The 20,781-nt window shown below is 45.0% G+C and overlaps 1 non-coding gene across 1 annotated transcript; it reads right to left on the minus strand.

Moving 5' to 3' along the window:
• Positions 1-1,116: 1,116 nt before the first annotated feature.
• TRNAT-CGU (transfer RNA threonine (anticodon CGU)) lies at positions 1,117-1,192 on the minus strand. Its single transcript has one exon. It is a non-coding gene; the product is annotated as a tRNA-Thr (tRNA).
• Between the last annotated feature and the right edge of the window lie 19,589 nt (positions 1,193-20,781).

Below are 20,781 nucleotides of genomic sequence, written 5' to 3' on the forward strand. Positions count from 1 at the left end.
TCTCTTTCTGCTACTCCGGTCCTCTCCTCTGTCCCCATCCCCCGGAGCCCGGGGTGAGTGGTTGTGAGAGAGGTTTTCTGCGTGGCCCCTTTAAGGAGAATCCTGGGTCTGAGAAATCAATCTCTTTCTCACAAACAGTATTCTGTCTTGTTTCCAGGTAATACTGTCCATACACCTCTTCTAGGCTCTAGGGCTATAGGCTGGGGCTTTGTTTCTGGGACTCAGGACCCTCCCCTCTCTGCTAAACTCACTTCCCACCATGCAAGTCTCTCCCGGCTGCAGTTCACTCCGGGGAGCTGGGCAGCCCTCTCCACGTTTCCACTTTTCCTACCAGTCTCAGTGTGGCTTCTTCAGTGTTCCTTGGTTGAAGAGTCCTCTTAGTTTAGTCCAAAGTTGGTTTTTCCAGATGATTGTTCTTAAAATTAGTTTGTATTCCACTTTGGTTCTGGGAGGTGGAAGTTGGTATGTCCGTGTACTCCATTGCCATCTTATCTTCTCTCTGCTCATCCATTCTTAGTTGAAGATCTTCAAGCATTCTAATAGCCATTATCTTAAACTATATCTGATAGTTTGGTTGCTTCCATTTCATTTAATTCTTTTTCTGGGGATTTCTCTTGTTGCTTCATTTGGGTCATATTTCTTTGTCTGCCCATTTTGTCTTTGTATTATGTAGCTGTGCTCTGATTCCCAAATTCTCGTGACATCTTTATGAGGAAGGTAGGCTCAGTGGTACTGACCTCCAGGCCACCTGACCTCCTTGCTCCTAGGACTGTTTTTTTTGTTTTGTTTTGTTTTGTGGGTTTTTTTTTGTATTTTTCTGAAGCTGGAAACGGGGAGAGATAGTCAGACAGACTCCTGCATGTGCCCAACTGGGATCCACCCGGCACGCTCACCAGGGGCGACGCTCTGCCCACCAGGGGGTGATGCTCTGCCCCTCCGGGGTGTCGCTCTATTGTGACCAGAGTCACCCCAGCACCTGGGGCAGTGGCCAAGGAGCCATCCCCAGCACCCGGGCCATCTTTGCTCCAATGGAGCCTCGGCTGCGGAACGGGAAGAGAGAGACAGAGAGGAAGGAGAGGGGGAGGGCTGGAGAAGCAGATGGGTGTTTCTCCTGTGTGCCCTGGCCGGGAATCGAACCCGGGACTTCTGCACACGAGGCCGACACTCTACCACTGAGCCAACCAGCCAGGGCTCTAGGACTGTTTTTAGGGGGTTATATTTACCCTCATGTTGTGATTCTTGAATGCTGTTGGCCTTTTGTGGATTGACTTAACCCTTCTGGCTGGCTGGCTCTAATACACTTGATCATGTGTATTAGATGCTTTGCAGTGTCTTTCCTATGGGGTGTATTTATTTTCCTCAGTGTGTGGTGTCTGCTGGGCTATTCCTTTGATTGTGCCACTTGTGTAGATCGCTGAGTCTAGCATTGGTATGGTCTGCTACCCACTACTAGTTGTATTGGTTCTGGGTCCTGTTGGGCAGAGTTTGGGTATGGGTTGATGTCATCCACTGTTTGTAACTCACCATGGGCTACCTATCTGGAGCTACTGCTCTGTTCACTGTTTGTTTGCATTTTCTGTGCTTGGGTAGTATGGGAAAGGCCAACCTGTGTATAAGGATCAGCTTCCTCCTGCTTAGAGCTGAGAGCAGCTCAGTAAAGGGGCCCAAATTCCATATAATTTGCCTCCACTTTTCAGCTCTCCACCTCCTCTTGCAGCCATGTTGCCTTCCCACAGTCTTTTGTAGAAAGACTGCAGTGAGGGCTCAGACTGGCCTCACCCCACCAACCCCTCTATCGGTTGCAATCTTAATGGGTTGGGACAGCTGAGGTCAGGAGGACAACATTAGTGGGACCCCCTACTTCAGGGTTCTCTTGATCAGGAGCTCAGTATAAGGAATGTGGCTGAGCCTAATCCTTCAGCCATTGCTGAATATTCCACTTCAGTTTTTCCCAGAAACATGAGCTGTAGGTTTAGGTTGGATCGGTCTGACAGTCCCCTGTGCAGTTCTTCTAGCTGGGAGCCCCTGGTCTCAGGGAGGAAGACCAAGAGAGTCCTCCCCTGAGGCTGACCATGTCTCCCCCTAGAAAGAGTCTAAGTCCATCAACCAGTCCAAACAATAGGCTCCAAGGAACCCACACCTTGAAGTCCATGCTCCAAGGCTCTCTCTCTTCCCTCTGTGGAATCTAACCCAGAGGGGGCAGGATATCTGGGTCCTGGGCTGGCTGACTGTGAAGCTCCACCCTATCCAATGCACATGTGAACTGCTGTGCAGGTGCTGACCACAGAAAGTGGAACTCACCTAGCTGGGCCCGGTGTCCAACAAGCCCTACCTTTGGACATGCCACCAGCAAGGGTAGCAGGGTCTTGCTCCAATGCTCTCTGTAGCTGGCCACTGGATGTGCTGGTCCTGAGCCTCCCAGAAGAGAACCTGGCACTGTATAGTGCAAGACACCACCTGTGACTGGCCCTCATGACCCTTCTTGGAGCTACAAGCAAACCAGAGTTGTGGCTGCCTCTGCTGGGCCCAGGTGCACATGGAAATACCAAGCTGCACATCTAGGCTGGCTTTTACCCACACTGGGCCTGGGGGCAAGTCAGCTAAAGCCCATGGTTCTCCTACTGCCTCTGGCTGCTTGTTGGGCTCAGCCATTGAATAAAACCTCTCGTAGAGTCTAGAGCCGTGATGGCGAACCTTTTTATAAAAACCGCCCACTTTTGCAGTGCTGGTCAACCTGGTCCCGCCTGCCCACTAGTGGGCATTTCAGCTTTCATGGTGGGCAGTATCGGAGCAACCAAATGGCACCATGATTGGCCCATCATGAAAGCTGGACCATCCACTAGTGGGCAGGAGGGACCAGGTTGACCAGCACTGAAAAAGTGGGTGGTTTTTATAAAATGTTTCGCCATCACGAGTTTAGAGCCTGGAGCAATTCAGGGATTAGGAAAGGTGGTGAGTGTGGCTCCTACCTGAGGGAGCCAGGTGGCAGTGTGTCCTGACTTTTTTTCAGACCTCAGTAGGGTGTGGCCACTAGGAGTCCAGTGGATGTGGCTTCTGAGACCCAGAGATGTGGTCTGCTCACAGTCTGGACAGTTTCTACTGAATCTCTCTTGAGGCTGAAGCACCAGTCATATTCTTGGGAGAGTGTAGGGGAAAGCTCCAGCCTCAACACCAGGAAACTGAGTCACTGACACACCTCCTGCTTCCTGGCTTACTTCTCAGAATGGCCCAATCTCTGTAGGGCTGTATGGGGAAAACAGCTGTGTTAGGATTACTTGCTGGTTTCCTGGCTACAAGCTCTTTGCACAATTGGTGCACGAGCATGTGGCAGAAAGCCGCATGCGTGTCTCTATGAAAAGCCATGGGTGCTTTCCCTCAGGGGTGATTCTCCCAGATTGCTCTCCCACCACTGCGGGCTATAGTCCCCTGATCCCCTCAGCTGCACTGTGAGGAGTGGTGTTCCTGATCCTTTGCCCTCCACTGTGAAAGGCAGTTTTCCTTTGTTTATTTGCTTGCCTGTCTCTGTGAGCCTCCAATAAATGGGTTTGGCCAGACACTTTCAAGCTCTGCAGTTCCTCTGCTGTCTGTCTGAATTCAATGTGAACCTGCTTGGGCTTGGCCACCAGAGCATTTCATGTGGGGCAAGAGAGATTCCCGAATGTGGGCAGTTGCTTTCCCCCAGGCTGATGCCACATGGAGGGGACTGCTCCACCCAAGGAAGATGACAACTGCAGTTTTAGAGAATGACTCCACACAGGGGTTCCAGTGGCCGTCCCCCACTGTGTTCCCCACCCCCCGGCCTCCAAATTCGCATTCTCCTCACAAAACTCTAGTCCTCTGAGCTCTCCCCTCTGCTGGGGCCCCGTGTAACTAGATGTGAATGAGATTTTCAGTGTGGGCCCTTTGAGACAGAGCCTGCATCTCTGAAAGTGCCTGGCCCTTTCTTGCAGACAGAAACCTCATCTTTTTTTTACCACCAAATGCTATATGGGCACCTCTTGCAGGCTCTGGGGCTCTAGGCTGGGTGCCTGGGGCTGAGGACCCTCCCCTCTCAGAGTGACCTTCCCAGCCATGAGAATCCCTCTGTACCCTCTGCCTTGCTGAATCCTAGGAGCGGACAGCCCTGTCTGCCTCTCACCCTTCCTACCAGTCTCTGTGTGGCTTCTTCTGTCATCCTTGATTATGGACTCCTCTTCATTTAGTCCAAAGTTGGTTTTTCAGGATGATTGTTCTTAAGTTTACTTATAACTCCAATTTGGTCCTGGGGGGCCTCAGTTGGAATGTCTACCTACTCTGTTGCCATCTTGGAATCTCTTGATGGATTTGGATTTTTTTAGAAAGAAAGCAAAAGCCACTCTCTCTGGGGATCCAATGCCTTCATATGACTTCAACTGCCTTCTTTAATATGGGTCATATGAGACTATGTGATTAGATTTAAAACTTTTGGCCTGACCTGAGGTGGCGCAGTGGTTAAAGCGTCGACCTGGAAATGCTGAGGTCGCCGGTTCGAAATCCTGGGTTTGCCTGGTTAAGGCACATATGGGAGTTGATGCTTCCAGCTCCTCCCCCCTTCTCTCTCTCTGTCTCTTCTCTCTCTGTCCCTCCCTCTCCTCTGTAAGATGAATAAATAAATAAATAAATTTTAATTTAAAACTTTTAGCTGAAAGGGGTCTAGGAAGTCTTCTTGTTCTCTCACTTTAAAACAGAGGAAATTACAGCTCAGGTAATGACAAAGCTGAGACTTAATTCTTTCTAATTTTTTGGTTTTGTTTTGTTTTTACTCCAATCACATGCTTCACCATACTCAGCTACCTTCCTATGTAGGGACCGTCACACAGTCCTCTTGATTCTCACTCCTGTGTTTATCTCCTAGCTTAATTCCACAGATAAGTAAACTGAGCCAACACCAACCAAACAACTCTTCTCCCTCATCCTCACAATTTTTATGTCTATTAAATGAAGACGACTGCTATATGAATTTTCTGTAATATCCTATGGATACCAAACCACTTATGTTTCCAGAGTATGTACTAAATTCTGATTCCCCTAGCCTGGTTACTTGGCTCCCCGAGCTCAGTGCAATATCCTTTCCCACTTTTTATCCTGAGCAGCAGATGGCACTGTATACAAGTCTGGAACATGTTTTCCATACTCAGAAAGTTGAGGGGAAATGTGCTCATCCATTTCTTAATTTTTTAGGCATGCTCACCCTCCTCTTCCTGGGTCTGAGTGATCACAATGAGTGTGAGCTGTGTACTAACAGGAATAAGTTATACTCTGTGTGTAATTTTTATGGTCCAGGACACTGGCTGCTGATCCATCACATGGCTTTGGCCATGTGACTGAGATGTGGTCAATGAGAGGAAGTGCTTTGCTCCATTTCCAGTTCTGGCTTATAAAACTCTCCCAAACCGTTCTTCCTTTTTAGCTGGATGTCAATGCCCAGGATGACTGTGGGAGTCATGGTGGCAGAGTTGCCCCTACCCCCAGGTTCTTGAATGACTGCATAGATCCAAGTGGCCCCATTGACTTGGACCCACATCGCAGGTCCAAGTCAAAGTAAAAATTAAACTGTAATATGTTAAGTCATTGAAATTGCAGAGTTTGTTGTTGAGGCGATTAGCCTACTTTTACTGATACAAAAATTAACTAATGAAACCCTATTGTTCTGTGTGGTGTTTCCTGGGGAAAATGTTTAATGATATTTCATAAGAAGCATCTAAGTTTCTGCACAATTGAGTGTCTTTTTTCCATATTAGTCTCCAAAAAGGAAGTGATTGCTCCCTGTAAAAGAAGGTTTTAATTGGGGCCTCCCACCCCCAATTGTTTCAGCAAAACAAAGGATTGATCTGCACACTGGAAGGTAGGCAGCTAGTGGGAATAATGCAAATTAGCTCTGGATAAAGACAGAGAGAGCCTTGTCAGATTCATTTATAAGTAAATCAGGTAGCTAACAAGTTGCCAAGCACATTGGAGTGAAGTAAATCCTTTAGTAGAAATAAGGGCACTCACTGTTATAAGAACTACTCAGGGTGGGGAGACTGTCTTTAAATCTGGTCACCAACAATTTCTCCCCTCCCCTTATCCACAGCTTTTCCTACATCAAGAGGTAGATCCTGTCTCCTCTCCTGTTGAATCTGGGCTGGCTTTGTGACTTGCTCTGGCCAACAGAGTGCAGGGGAAGTGATGTGGTACACAGGCAGCTTCTGCTTTTTGGAACTCAGCTGCCACCTGTGAGAAAGCCCGTCTGGACTGTGGAGGAAGAGGAGCCATGTGGGGGAGAACCCAGAGGTCCCAGCCAATGGCCAGCACCAACTGCGTGTCTTCTGAGTGAAGTCTTTTGGCTATTCTGTCCCAGCTAAGCTCCTAAGCTGAACGCAGCCACATATATGGCCACAATCTATACTATACGGAACAGAAGAGTAATTGATACAAGTTTGACCAACCCACAGAATCATGAGAAATGCTAAATCATGTTGTCAGGCACTAAGGTTTGAGGTAGTTTATCATGTGGCAACGGATAACCAAAGTACAGGATATGAGAATAGATATTCTTTAGTAGGAGGTAGGTGTTCCAGGCACGGCAAGAAATAAAACATGGTTTGGCAGAGGAGATAATCCCTCAACAATAAATACTGAAGTCTCCCAAGAGAGAGTCTGTTAGGCCCGGGGATCCAGCAACCACTGAGATACTATTACTGCCCTCATGGAGCTCATAACAAAGCTGCGGGAGACAGAAATGCAAACAAACAGCTGGATATGGGAATTGTACTGAGTGGGAGAACATAAAATGGGAGCAATCCATTTTCTTTTTTAATTGAGAGGAAGGGAGATAGATACCCACTCCTGCATGCGCTCCAACAGGGATTCACTGGGCAACCCCGTCTGTGGCTATGCTTGAATCAACTGAGCTATCTTCAGTGCCTGAGGCCAATGCTCTGTCCAACTGAGCCATCCTCAGGGGGTCTGGGGCCAACACTTGAACCAGTGGAGTCACTGGCTGTGAGAAAGGAAAGAGAGAGAGAAGGGGGAGAGGGAAGGGGAGAGAAGCAGATGGTCATTTCTCACCCAGAAAGCAAACCCAGAAAGTGTGCACACCAGTCCAGGCTCTATCTACTTAGCCAACCGGCCAGGACCAAGGCAATTCATTTTTAAAAGAGTAAACTAAGTTTATAAGCTGAGTAGGATTTGATGAGTAGCTAAAGGGGATTGCAGGAGAAGAGCAAAAGCATTTCGGGCAGGTGGAGATGGTGCACAGAGGAGGGAGGGGTGAATTGTGGTAAAAGCAGGGAATGGTAGCAGTCTGCAAAAGCTGGGCCGAGAGCAGGAAAAGCTCACCAGGTGCAGCCCACTTTTGCAGAGTTCCCTGGTGTGGGGCAGCTGTGTTAGGCTTGCTCACAGCTTTACCGACTGCAAGGACTTTTCTTGATTAGTGCGTGAGCACATGGCAGAGGCACGTGTGCATAGCCTGTATAAGGCTATGGTGCTTCCCCTGGGGGGCGATTCTCCCAGATCTCTCTCCCACCACCGTGAGGTGCAGTTTTCCTTGCTCCCTTGCCCTTACTATGAATAGCAGATTGTCCTTTATTAGCTCTTTCCCTTTTGTTTATTTACTAGCCTGTCTTTGTGAGCCTCCAATAAACAGGTGTGGCCCAACGCTTTCCAGCTCCACGGTTCCTCTATTGTCTGTCCGAATCCAACGTGAACCTTCCTGGCCTCGACCACCGGTATCACACTTTGTTTTTAACATACTGCCTCGTTCTGCTCAGACCCACGCCATGTCAGAGGACACTGTGAGCTGTCGATCTTCATGCCTGCCCACAGTGCTTACCACCAGCAAACGAGGCAGCTCTTACTTTGGTTGAAGTGGTGCACAGATAAAGTGTCAGGTTTAGGTTTGTGACAAATGAATCAAATCATTTCTATAACCTCTGGTATTTCTCAAAAGCATAAATTTGGACTCTGTGTGCTTTTATTACATAAATCAATTGGTATCAGATTTTACCAATTTTAAATTTACCAATTTTACCAATTTTTCATCTATTTTAACCCTCTGACTTACAAATCAAAACAAAACAAAAAATGTGACTCTACTTGCACTCTTTTCAGACTGCTGGTTTTAGAGGAAGAAAAATGAGTTATCTTTCTGAAGATGGAGGGGAAAAGTTCTGTTCCCAGACCCACATCCTGTTTTGGGGGCCAGGAGTCAAAAGCAGGTGCATAAAAACTAGGAAAAAAACTAGAAAAATCATTGAAACATTTTTATTGTAGTAAGAATGGTTAACATGAGACCTACCCTCTTGACAAATTTTTGAGTGCATGATTGCAATGCCGGTGACCGCTATCATGGGCAGGCAGGTTCACATTGAATTCAGGCTAACGGTAGAGAAACTGCGGAGCCAGAAAGTGTCGGGTCATACCTGTTTATCAGAGGCCCGCAAAGACAGGCGAGTGAATAAACAACAAAAGGGAATGAGCTAATAAACAAAGGAAAATCTGCTCTTCGCAGTAAGAGCAAGGGAGCAAGGAAACCCGTACCTCATGGTGGCTGAGAGTGATCTGGGAGAATCACCGCCCAGGGGCAGCACCATAGCCCTTATACAGGCTATGCACACATGCCTCTGCCTCGTGCTCACGCACTGATCAAGCAAAGTACTTGCAGCTGGTAAACCTGCGAGCAAGCCTAACACAGCTGCCCCACAACGTTGGATTCAGGAAGACGGTGAAAGAACTGTGGAGCCAGAAAGCGGTGGGCCATTCCGTTTAATAGATTCTCCCAACCGCAGATGAGCAAACAGGCAGAGGAAAACTACTTCTCATGGCAGCAGGCGAATGAACAGCGTAATATCCCCTCGCAGAGGCAGGCAAGTGATCCACTCAACACTGCCCTGAGGACAAGCACCTATAGCCTTACATAGGCTACACACACATGGGTCTGCCACATGCTCGTGCACTAATCATGCGAAGTATAAGTGAGGAAGTCTAACACAGCTGTTTTTCCTACAGAGGTGATGCCATCACCTCCACGTCAATGTCATGATACTTGGGGCTGAGAGTTTAAGGCAAGAATCTGAGTGGGAATTTACATACAGATGGTTCTCATGCTACCAAAGTTGGATTCTCTGCCACACCCCATGGCTTTTCTTGCCACAGCCCAGGTGGCGGGAATTCTCTGTTATTAATGGCATACCAGCACCAGAGTGGCTTTGCTGTGAGAGAAGTATGAGCTTTCCTCCCTAGGCAAATCATCTCATTTGCAGTCTATTAGTAGATAGATAGAAAAATAGATAAAATAAGTTGGTTGCAAATATTACAGGTTCATGGGAGGAAGAGTCAGAATAATCATTCAAAGAAATTCCAGTCTAGAGCTTTGTCTAACCCCATGTTACTAACATCACTCTTCTCAAAGCCCAGGAACTGGAAATGGCCCGTGTGTTCTGCACTCCTGCAGATACCACTTATTTAAGCATTTAAATATCAACACCAGCCTCCCACAGTTTGGTTTCCTGTATTTTGGCAGCTTCACAGAAGGCCAGGGAGAGGATGTGGATGCAGGGCTGCCTGGGCCTGCTGGCTGTCCGTCCACTTGTCTTGTATAAATAAGACCTCATCGAACAGCCACATTCAGGCTGAAAATGGGTAAGCCCCTCACCCCCTGAAGGCACATCACAGCCATGACCATGACCAAAAATGCTTTCCTCCACCTTGCCTCACAGCCAGGGGAACACCTGGGCCTGGTTCACTTTTCCACCTTTCAGGTTTGTGGTAGCCTCCGCAGCAGAATCAAAAAGACAGATTTATTCAAGGCTGTGGGTTTGGATCAGAGAGTGCCCTTGAGCAACGTCTACTCTCTGTGTCTCCTCATCCTAGCTGCTAACTGGAAGAGCTGATGGAGAGGAAAACATTGTTTCTTTTTCAAACCTGCTATAGCTGTTCTGCACACCTAGATACATTTCGTCAGCAAAAGGTTCAGCATTCACCTCCAGCAGTGGGGCTGGGAGTCCTTCACTGCACCTTTGTTCCACATAAGACGGTATGGTGCAGCTGTGTTAGGCTTGTTTGCTGTTTACCGGGAGCAAACCCTTTGCCTGATTAGTGCGTGAGCACGTGGCAGAGGCATGTGTGCATGGCCTGTATAAGGCTATGGGTGCTTGTGCTCAAGAGAGATTAGAGATGGGAGTTGTGGATGCAGATTGCCTGCCCACCACTGTGAGGGGCCATTTTGCTGTTTGTTTGCCTGAGAGGCGGTTTCCCCTGCCTGTGTGCTTGTCCACCGTTGTTAGACTTTATTAAACAGAATGACTCAACCCTTTCTGACTGCAGTTTTTCTACTGGCTGTTCAAATCCAATGTGAACCTGCCTGGCCTTGGCCACTGACATTATAGACTGGAATAGACTGGTGATTGCGAGTGTAGAAAACTCTTTTCCCTTAGAGATGAGCAGCCAGCTGATAATCTGGCTGCATGTCATTTGTTTCTGGGTTCTTCCTTCGGTTGTGGCTTTCTCTGAACCTTAACCCCTAGAACCGGAGCCCTGCAGTGCTGAGAGAGCTCTTACCTGCATCACAGTTTGGCTGCACACCCCTTCTTACACTGTGGGGAAACCATTCGATTTCTACTGCCTTGGTCCTCCCATAAAAGGGATTTTGGGGGATAATTCTCCAAGAAATCTCAAGTGGTTTTGAGACCAAAAGCTTGTTTTGATTCATCTCATTTCTTCCAACTATTTAGAGTTTTGTTCCCCTGCTTTTAACCCAGGAGGCCCAGACCCTGAAAATCAGTCCGGTGTTGTTGAGGAATCCCAAAGAAACCACAAGGAGGAACAGATGGAGCACGGTTCCTTTATTCCAAGAAAAAAGGTACTCGAAGGCTCCCTTTCCAACCTTTTTCCCAGCAGGTACTGACTGATTTATTTGACTTTTGAACTCCAGTCAAGAATGGAGAGTCTAAGTGGATCTACACTCAAACAAAGTGTTCAGGACTTGTGCATAGAATATTGATTCACTTCTAACTTGAAGCCTTTTTGGTGAACAAAGGGAAAGGATAGTAGAGGCTTAATTTTAGGTATCTTCAGTGGATTAGAGAGATAAGATGTCCTAAACTATAACCCAGGTCAGGTCATCTGACCCTCATTCCTATACAATAAACATCTCAGGAGGCTTCGCTCCCCAGCTATGACAGTGGGCATTTGTATGCTCATCCTATCATTGTCACATAACTAACCCTGCATGTTTTGCAATAAAAAGATGGAAAATTCAAACCAGATGGTTAAAATCCATGTGGCTCTGGTTGTAATAAAGGACAGTTATATATAGTTACACAGTCTTACCCATATACACATACACTACACTCATATGCTTAGAGTTTTACTTTACTCTGAATTTGATTATAATTCTATCTTGGCTTGGTCTATATTGTCAATGATCAGGGGGCCCGGAAAGATAGCTGGAGAGGCACCAGACTGACCATCCATTTGAGGCTATTTGACAGTTGGTCATAGTACTTAGGAAGCACCTCCAAGTTCATGACTGCAGTGGGTGCTACCCAAGTCATTAGCGCAGGAACCTTCCTATTATATAAAACTCCACCTAAAAATGGATGGGATCAATAGGAAAATAGAACAGAAGATAATATTTTCTGAATAGGTAACAGAGTCTACGGAAACAGGTCAATCTCAGGTCTTGGTTCCTTTGGAGTGTCCCTTTCACAAAATCCATTTCATAAAAGTAATAGGCTCCTCTCACAGCCCCTCTTCTTAGTATGGTGCGTGGCCCCAGGGCAGGCAACTCTCTGGGATGTCAGCCTGTCCATGTCAGTCAGGCTGCGTAGGGAAGACACGGGGTGGGGTGGGGTGGAGGTTGGACTTTCAGGACCAGAGCACATTACTAATGTTCTTCTATAGACAATTATGTATTCTTTAGGGGGGCGGGGAGTTAGGGGACAAATCAAGGTCATTTGGAAAATTCTGCATTAAACAAAGTGAAACAGGCTTCTTTAGCTTTTTAAAATTTTTTTATTTTTTCCTTTTGTACTTTTCTGAAGTTGGAAACAGGAAGGCAGTCAGACTCCCACATGCGTCCTACCAGGATCCACCCAGCATGCCCACCAGGGGGCGATGCTCTGTCCATCTGGGGCGTTGCTCTGTTGCAATCAGAGCCATTCTAGTGCCTGCGGCAGAGGCCACAGAGCCATCCCCAGCACCCAGGCCAACTTTGCTCCATTGGAGCCTTGGCTGTGGAAGGGGAAGAGAGAGACAGAGAGGAAGGAGAGGGGGAGGGGTGGAGAAGCAAATGGGCACTTCTCCTGTGTGCCCTGGCCAGAAATCAAACCCGGGACTCCTGCACACCAGGTCAACGCTCTACCACTGAGCAAACCGGCCAGGGCTTCTTTAGCTTTTAATATTTAAATTTTATTGCTAATCTCTAAGAGGTGGAAATAGAATAGAAATCTTTTCCAAGATTTTTTTGACCTGGAAGCCTTCACTTGGAATCTCTAACATGTCAGAGGGTGCTAATATCCCATAAAACCCAGTTTGGAGAATGTCATTTGGAGAAGTCAGGGAAGTCTCAACTGTCTAGGGTCACTAGCTCCACTGAAGCTCAGCTCCCAACCCAGTGGGGACATTCTGAAGTAGTGGACTTCATATTTGGGAACCCACATCCTTGGGGAGCACATGAAAACTTGCTAAGGGTACATAATACATGGATTTAAAAAAATCCTAGGCCTACCACTTTTATATTCACACTTTCCTAAAATAGCTCTGCCAAGAGCTGAATGGCAGTGAGCCATACCAGTGGATCGGAGAGTCTCCTGTTAGCCCCCCTTTCACAAAGTCCATCTCATAAAAGTAATAGGCTCCCTCACGCCCCCTCTTCTTAGTATGGTGCATGGCTCCAGGGCAGGCAACTCTCTGGGATGTCAGACAAAATGCTGTTTTTTTTGTTTTTTGTTTTTTTAATTTTATTTATTTATTTTTTTAATGGGGTGACATCAGTAAATCAGAATACATATATTCAAAGATAACAAGTCCAGGTTATCTTGTCGTTCAATTATGTTGCATACCCATCACCAAAGTCAGATTGTCCTGTCACCTTCTATCTAGTTCTCTTTGTGCCCCTCCCCCTCCCCCCTTCCCTCTCCCTCTCCCCCCTACCCCCATAACCACCACACTCTTATCAATGTCTCTTGGTCTCACTTTTATGTCCCATCTACGTATGGAATAATGCAGTTCCTGTTTTTTTCTGATTTACTTAAAATGCTGTTTTTTTGAGACTGTGCATGAAGTCTATTGACTAAGATTTAAATAATAAATCTTTTGGTAACTCAGATGATTTCAAATTTTTTGCTTTCAAGACAATTGAGGAAATACCTAATTGAGTTGTCAGAGAATTAGATCATTATAAATAATTGTGATGATAGATCTCTGAATCAGAAGGAGCTCTGTAATTGGCACTGCTATAATAAAATTTCTGTCATTCTTATCTAACTATTTATATGAAAAAGGTTTCCTGGTGCTTATAATAATAGTAACAACAATTTTTTTTTTTTTCTGAAGCTGGAAACGGGAAGAGACATTCAAGACAGACTCCTGCATGCGCCCGACCGGGATCCACCCGGCATGCCCACCAGGGGGCGATGCTCTGCCCACCAGGGGGTGATGCTCTGCTCCTCCAGGGCATCGCTCTGCCAAGACCAGAGCCACTCTAGCGCCTGGGGCAGAGGCCAAGGAGCCATCCCCAGCGCCCGGGCCATCTTTGCTCCAATGGAGCCTTGGCTGCAGGAGGGGAAGAGAGAGACAGAGAGGAAGGAGGGGGGGAGGGGTGGAGAAGCAAATGGGCGCTTCTCCTATGTGCCCTGGCCGGGAATCGAACCCGGGTCCCCCTGCACGCCAGGCCGACGCTCTACCACTGAGCCAACCGGCCAGGGCCAGTAACAACAATTTTAAAGTAGAATTAATATTTATGAGAAACATCATTTATAGTAGTTTTTCTCAGTTAAGTTTTACTTTTCATGTTTAATAATTATTTATAAAAATTATATTTGTGTTGTTTTGATAAATTACAAATAAATGAATAGTGCCTATACTAGTAGTTCAGTCCAGAAATATTTCTTTGATACTTAGAGCTCTATGGTCCCAGGAAAATTTTTAAATTCAATTTTAAATTAATTAAAGTGTGCAAGATTATTTTCATATTCTATAGATACTTTTACTGGGCGATCAATAGAGGATTTCAGGCATAAAATGTATCATATTAACATAAAATTACTTCATGAGTATGAAAGGAAATATAACCTTAAGGAGTAAATGAAATAATATTTTGCTTATTAAAGACAAACTTGCCAGTGTATATTTAGGGTGAATTATGATGGATACCAAATGCTATGATATTAAATTTAAAAGTTATATGAGTTTTATTTTATTTATTTATTTATTTATTTTTAACAAACAATTTTTTTAAAGACTTGATTAATTTTTCAGAGAGGAGAGAGAGAGAGAGGGAAAGGGTAAGAGAGAGCCAGAGAGAGAAGGGGGAGGAGCAGGAAGTATCAACTCCCATATGTGCCTTGACCAGGCAAGCCCAGGGTTTCGAACCAGCGACCTCAGTGTTCCAGGTCAACGCTTTATCCACTGCGCCACCACAGGTCAGGCCCTATGAGTTTTATTTTTAAATGTTCAATATTTCCAATTCCCCAGAAGTTATATCTCTTGCAACTATTTAAACTTTTAAAGACATGTTTTAGATGTTCACTTAAAGTGTGTGAGAAGACATGCAGTTAAAGGGTCATCAAGAAAGAAGTTGAGGTCTTGAGTCCAACAGCGTTTAAGGAAAATAGAGAGATAGGGATCCAGAGATGGCTATCTTTGGCTTAAATCAGGCTTTGGGCTTTCCTGCCTGGATTTACTTCACACTTCCTCTCTCTGCCATCCCTCCCATCTGTCATCCTTGCCTTTCCGAGTTTAGGTCCCCTCAGCTTCCAACTTAACGTCCACATTACAGCTAAGCTTCCTCCTCCCAGACGTGGTACTCATTTCCTTCTTGATAATCAACCCTGTGGACTTGGCCCTGAGACTACCTCATGGGACCTGACTCAGGGGTCATGGCCCCTGCCCTATATTCCCCAGCTCATTCTTGACCCAAATCCCCTTAGATGGTAGAAAGCCAAAGTTGGTCCTGGTCCCTGAGGCCTTCTCGACTCATCACCCTCTCATTAATTAGCACTAATTTGTAGGTTTGCACTTTTCAAAGTCCTTCCCTCTATGTATTATCTAATGTAGGTCTTTTTTTTCCGATCATTTGATCTTGTTTATTTATTTTCTTTTTTTAATTTTATTTTATTAATTTTAATTTATTGTGTTAATATGGATTCAATCTAATGTAGGTCTTGCCACAACCTACAGTGATAGATGAAGAAATTGGGGCTCAGAGGATTTGAGTGGTTTACCTGTGATTATGCAGCAAGAAATGACGGCGTTAATATTTGGATCTAGTTCTCTGTTCTCAAACTATTTTTTATCCATGACATCTCACTGTCCCCTGGAAGTCTGTTTTGGTTGATGACCAAAGCAAATCAATTGGGTTCTCCTGAGTCTGCAGTGGCCCACTTCTCAGTGCCCTGAGTGAGCCCACCCCCTGGTGATGGTAGTGGGTGTTAGGACAGTTTTCTTGTCTGATGAGGTCTCCTCTGGGGACTCCTTCAAGATTCTCCACTAGACACTGGGAATGAATCAACAGTCAGCAAGACAGAAATCAACACATTCATATATACTGCTCACAAAAATTAGGGGATATTTCAAAATAAGTATGAAACAATTAAAAAAAAGCATTTGATTTTTTTCCTAGTAAACAAGAACATCAGAAAAGCAAATAATAAGTCAAAGAAAGTTGTTCAATTATGCAAAGGAAATGCAAAACCGACTTTTATTTCATTGGTGAAAATGCACTATACAAAAGGCTGAAAGTATTGGAATATCTGTATGTTCCCTGATCCCCTAATTTTTGTGAGCATTATACTTAACTCAGAAGAAGGTATTATGATATGGAGCCAAGATAAAACAAGTATAAACAAACATTCATGTGAAAATGTGCAAGATTTGCCATGATTGGTGGTTTTTAGTCTGTATAGTAGTTGTACCAGAAATAAGACTTGGTCAGATATCAAAATACCAGTCATCTTACTTTAGTGTTTATTATTAATTAAAGACAAAGACTTTTTGAAACCAGGAAAAGCACTAAATCTCCATGTCAGTTTCCTATCAGTTCCTAGTTCTAAAATGTCCTTATCATACTCATGAGCAGGGGACAGTTCTCCTGAAGAAAGAATCTCATTTCATTGTGACTGAACTTTCAGAGACTGATATGCATAGACTTTCATAGACTGTCACACTGGGCAGGAAGTTAGAGGTCACTTTCTAATGTAAATGATCACCCAGGGTACTATTGGCATTTAGGGCAGGAAAATCCTTTTCTGTGAAACTTTCCTGTGCAGGAAAAACAACATTCTGGCCTCTACATATCAGTAATGCATCTGCCAGTTACTGTGACAACGGAACATCACCTCTCCCACAGTTCCACATATTTGGGGGGTTGGGCCAATGAGTTTGTAAAATTTGTGTTATTTGAGTTTGCTCACTTTTATTGTGAAAAATGGCTCTGGGCATTTTGTGTCTGTGAAATTGCTAATTACTTTTCTGCTTTGGAAGAGCCATTGTTATGGTAATGTTTGCTGGAGAAAGGGTTTTGTGCCAAAACTTTTAAAAAGAGCAGAGAAGGAGAAGGAAGAAGGGAAGAAGAAGCCAAGATGGAAGGGAAGGAGAGAGAAGCCAGTTTTGCAGATGAAGAAGCCATGTTGGCAGATCGAGAACCAGAGATGACTGAGACTGGTGGGGACCTTTGAAAAAACAGATGAGTTAGTGGCTTTGGGAGTCCTGAATGGAAAGGGAAGTGTTTTCCTACTGTGTGTTTACTCGTGACCGGTTGTGAGGCTAGAATAAAGGAATGGCCCACCATTTTTTGGCTCCACTGTTTCTTTACCATCTGCTCAAATCTAATGGGAACATGAATGTGTATGGCCTCGATGGCTGTGGCCCTGGGCCTTACAGGGGGAAAAAAGAAAAACAATCACACTACTTTTAGCTGACAAGGCTCTTTGCAGAGAGGACACCTGGGTCCCTTGCAGGGGGAGTGGCTTGCCTGAGGTCATATGCAAATTACTAATGAAGTCAGAATTTTACTCTAAAGAAGAGGTTGATGGTTGTCAAAGGGGAGGGAGGTTGGCAGACTGGGTGAAAAAAGTGAAGGGATTGAGTTCAGGTTGGTAGTTACAAAATAGTCATGGAGATGTAAAGTACAGCATAGGGAATACAGTCAATAATACTGTAATAACTATGGTTCTAGATGGGTACTAGAAATATCAGGGGGAACACTGTAAAGTATATGATTGTAACCAATATGCTGTATGCCTGAAACTAATACAAAATAATATTGAATGTAAACTGTAATTGAAATAAATTTAATTAAAATAATATTTTTAAAAATTAAAAACAGAATTATACTCTGATGTCTCATGAATCACCCTCTTGTTACTTACTATTCACCTATGAAGTAGGAATTACTTTATTAATTACTAAATTAGTAATTTAGGAATCACTAATTAATTTAATATTCATGGCTGTTGTAAGGTACCAAAAAGCTGAAAATTGATATTAATATTCTGGGAGGAAAGGTCCGGCTTTCCTATCAGGCTTTCCTGTCCGGTCCCTTCTTTAGGGAGGGGAGGGAGAAGAATGTAGAAGTTCCTGGCTTGCAATAACAATGGGTCATTCAGTTTCAAATCTAAAATAAAGGTTAACCTAGAAACTTCTCTTTCAATAGGTGTAATTTATATACCACCTTGCATTGATTGTAGTTCTTCCCCCTTCCTGGAATCTTGAGGGTAAAATACCTCTAGGCTAGTGAGAGAAGATGAACCCTGAAAGATTTGTAAACATCTATGATTTTGTTACCTTGAAAGTCTTAATTTTCTGTGTATCCCCTGAACAAATGTTGTCACGATGTCATACTCTCCCCCACCTGTGTGTGATCAAGGGTATATAAACAGCCCCTGAACTATTTTTGGGACTGCACAATTTGCATCTGATGCCCTGTGTCAGCTATATGCAGCCAGCACATTTAATAAATCTCCTCCTCTAATAAAACTCTTCAAAATTCATCTGGACTGGGTGTCTCTATTTGAACTCGATGAAATGAGGTACAGTGCCTTTCAGAATCTGAGGTGTGGTACTTTATAACAATGGCCAGTATTTATGAAATGTTTTAAAGTCCTAGGCAAACAATGCTAAATATCCCAAATTATCTCTACTGCTCACAAAAATTAGGGGATATTTCAAAATAAATATGAAGTGATAAAAAAAGGAAGCATTTGATTTTTTTAATTAAACAAGAACATCAGAAAAGAAAATGATAAGTCAAAGAAAGTTGTTCAATTATGCAAATGAGATGCAAAACCAACTTTTATTTCATTGGTGAAAATGCACTATACAAAAGGCTGAAAGTACTGGAGTATCTGCACTTACTCTGATCCTCTAATTTTTGTGAGCAGTGTATTTATAGCTCAAGGCATTATCAACAGGACTGTAAAGCCAGTATCCAAGGCCACCATCACAGCAGCCCGGCCCATGCAGGTTCGCACCGGATTTGGACAGTCGGTAAAGAAACAACAAAGCCAAAAACTGGTGGGCCATTATATTTAATCCTAGCTTGCACCTGGCGGGCAAGTAAAAAACACACACTGGGCTCCAAAACCCACTCACATTCAGTGCTCACAAAGCTACTGACTTATCCCAGTTTCCTAGAATCAAAGGTTTCTAGCTCACCAGACTTATTAACCTCTGTTCCCCATCTCCTTCCTTCTCCCTGCACAAACTCTGCACAAACTGGCTTCTCACTCAACACTCCGCCACCTTGGCTGCTTCTCCAGACCTCCTCCACGTGGCCTCTCTCTGCTCTCCTCTCTGCTCTCTCTTCTAATGATAATCTCAGGAACCGAGAGAGCAAGCTGCCGTTCTGCCCCCACTTTATAGTGTAGAAATCAAAACCTTTAATCCAATATACAAAATAGGGAAGTCTCTAATACAAAGTCACTTATCAGAGACATGTTGGGATTGTACCACCCCACATCAAAAAGGGTGGGAAATGCCTGACCAGATGGTGGTGCAGTGGATAGAGCATTGGACTGGGATGCTGTGGACCCAGGTTCGAGACCCCGAGGTCGCCGGCTTGAGCGTGGGCTCATCTGGTTTGAGCAAAAGCTCACCAGCTTGGACCCAAGGTCGCTGGCTCGAGCAAGGGGTTACTTGGTCCACTGAAGGCCGCGGTCAAGGCCCATATGAGAGGGCCATCAATGAACAACTAAGGTGTTATAATGCGCAACGAAAAACTAATGATTGATGCTTCTCATCTCTCCGTTCCTGTCTGTCTGTCCCTGTCTATCCCTCTCTCTGACTCTCTCTCTTTCTCTGTAAAAAAAAAAAGGGGGGGGGGTGGGAAAGGCTTAATCCCAAAACCAAGCCTCAGGCCAGAAGGATTCTGCCTGTCTTTAGCCCACCCCCAACACACATTAATATCACCTGGGCGACGGCCTCCTCATGGGCAACGACATCTTTAACAAAGTGAGCATAATATATTTTATCTGCCCAACAGTCGGTAAAAAAACAATGGAGCCAAAAACTGGTGGGCCATCATCTTTAATCCTAGCTTGCACCCAGCGGGCAAGTAAAAACACACACTGGGCTCCAAAACCCACTCATTCAGTGCTCACAAAACTACTGACTTATCTGAGTTTCCTAGAATCGAGGGTTTCTAGCTCACCAGACTTATGCGTCTCTGTTCCCCATCTCCTTCCTTCTCCCTGCACAAACTGCACAAACTGGCTTCTCACTCAACACTCCGCCATCTTGGCTGCTTCTCCTGGCCTCTGCCACGTGGCCTTTCTCTGCTCTCCTCTCTGCTCTCTCCTCTAATATTAATCTCAGGAACCAAGAGAGAACAAGCTCCCATTCTGCCTCCATTTTATAGTGTAGAAAACAAACCTTTAATCCAATATACAAAATAGGGAAGTCTCTAATACAAAGTCACTTATCTGAGGCATGTTGGGATTGTACCACCCCACATCAAAAAGGGTGGGAAAGGCTTAGTCCTAAAACCAAGCCCCAGGCTACAAGGATCCTACCTGCCACAGCTTGCCCCCAACACACATTAATATCACCTGGGCGACGGGCCTCCATGTGGGCAGCGCCATCTTTAACAAAGTGAGCATAATATATTTTATCTGTCCAACAAGGACTATAAATTACATTAAAAAATTTTTTATTATTATAAGTTAAAGGTGGGGAGGCAGAGAGACAGACTCCCTCATGCACCCTAGCCAGGATCCAACCAGTAAGCACACTAGGAGGTGATGCTCTGCCCATCAGGGGTTATTACTCCATTGCTTGGCAACCGAGCTATTTTAGCGCCTAAGGTGAAGCCATGGTGCCGACCTCAGCACTCAGGGCCAACTTGCTCCAATGAGCCATAGCTGTGGGTGGGGGAAAGAGAGAGAGAGAGAGTAGGGGAGTGGAAGAAAGGCAGATGGTCACTTCTCCAGTGTGCCCTGACTGGGAATTGAATCTGGAACTTCCATATGCTGGGCCAGTGCTCTACCACTGAGCCAATCAGCCAGGACCAAATTACATAATAATAATTTTTAGTTGTAATCTATTCTGTTACTAGTTACTTTCTGT

Source organism: Saccopteryx bilineata, chromosome 5 (assembly GCF_036850765.1).
Source record: "Saccopteryx bilineata isolate mSacBil1 chromosome 5, mSacBil1_pri_phased_curated, whole genome shotgun sequence".
NCBI lineage: Eukaryota > Metazoa > Chordata > Mammalia > Chiroptera > Emballonuridae > Saccopteryx > Saccopteryx bilineata.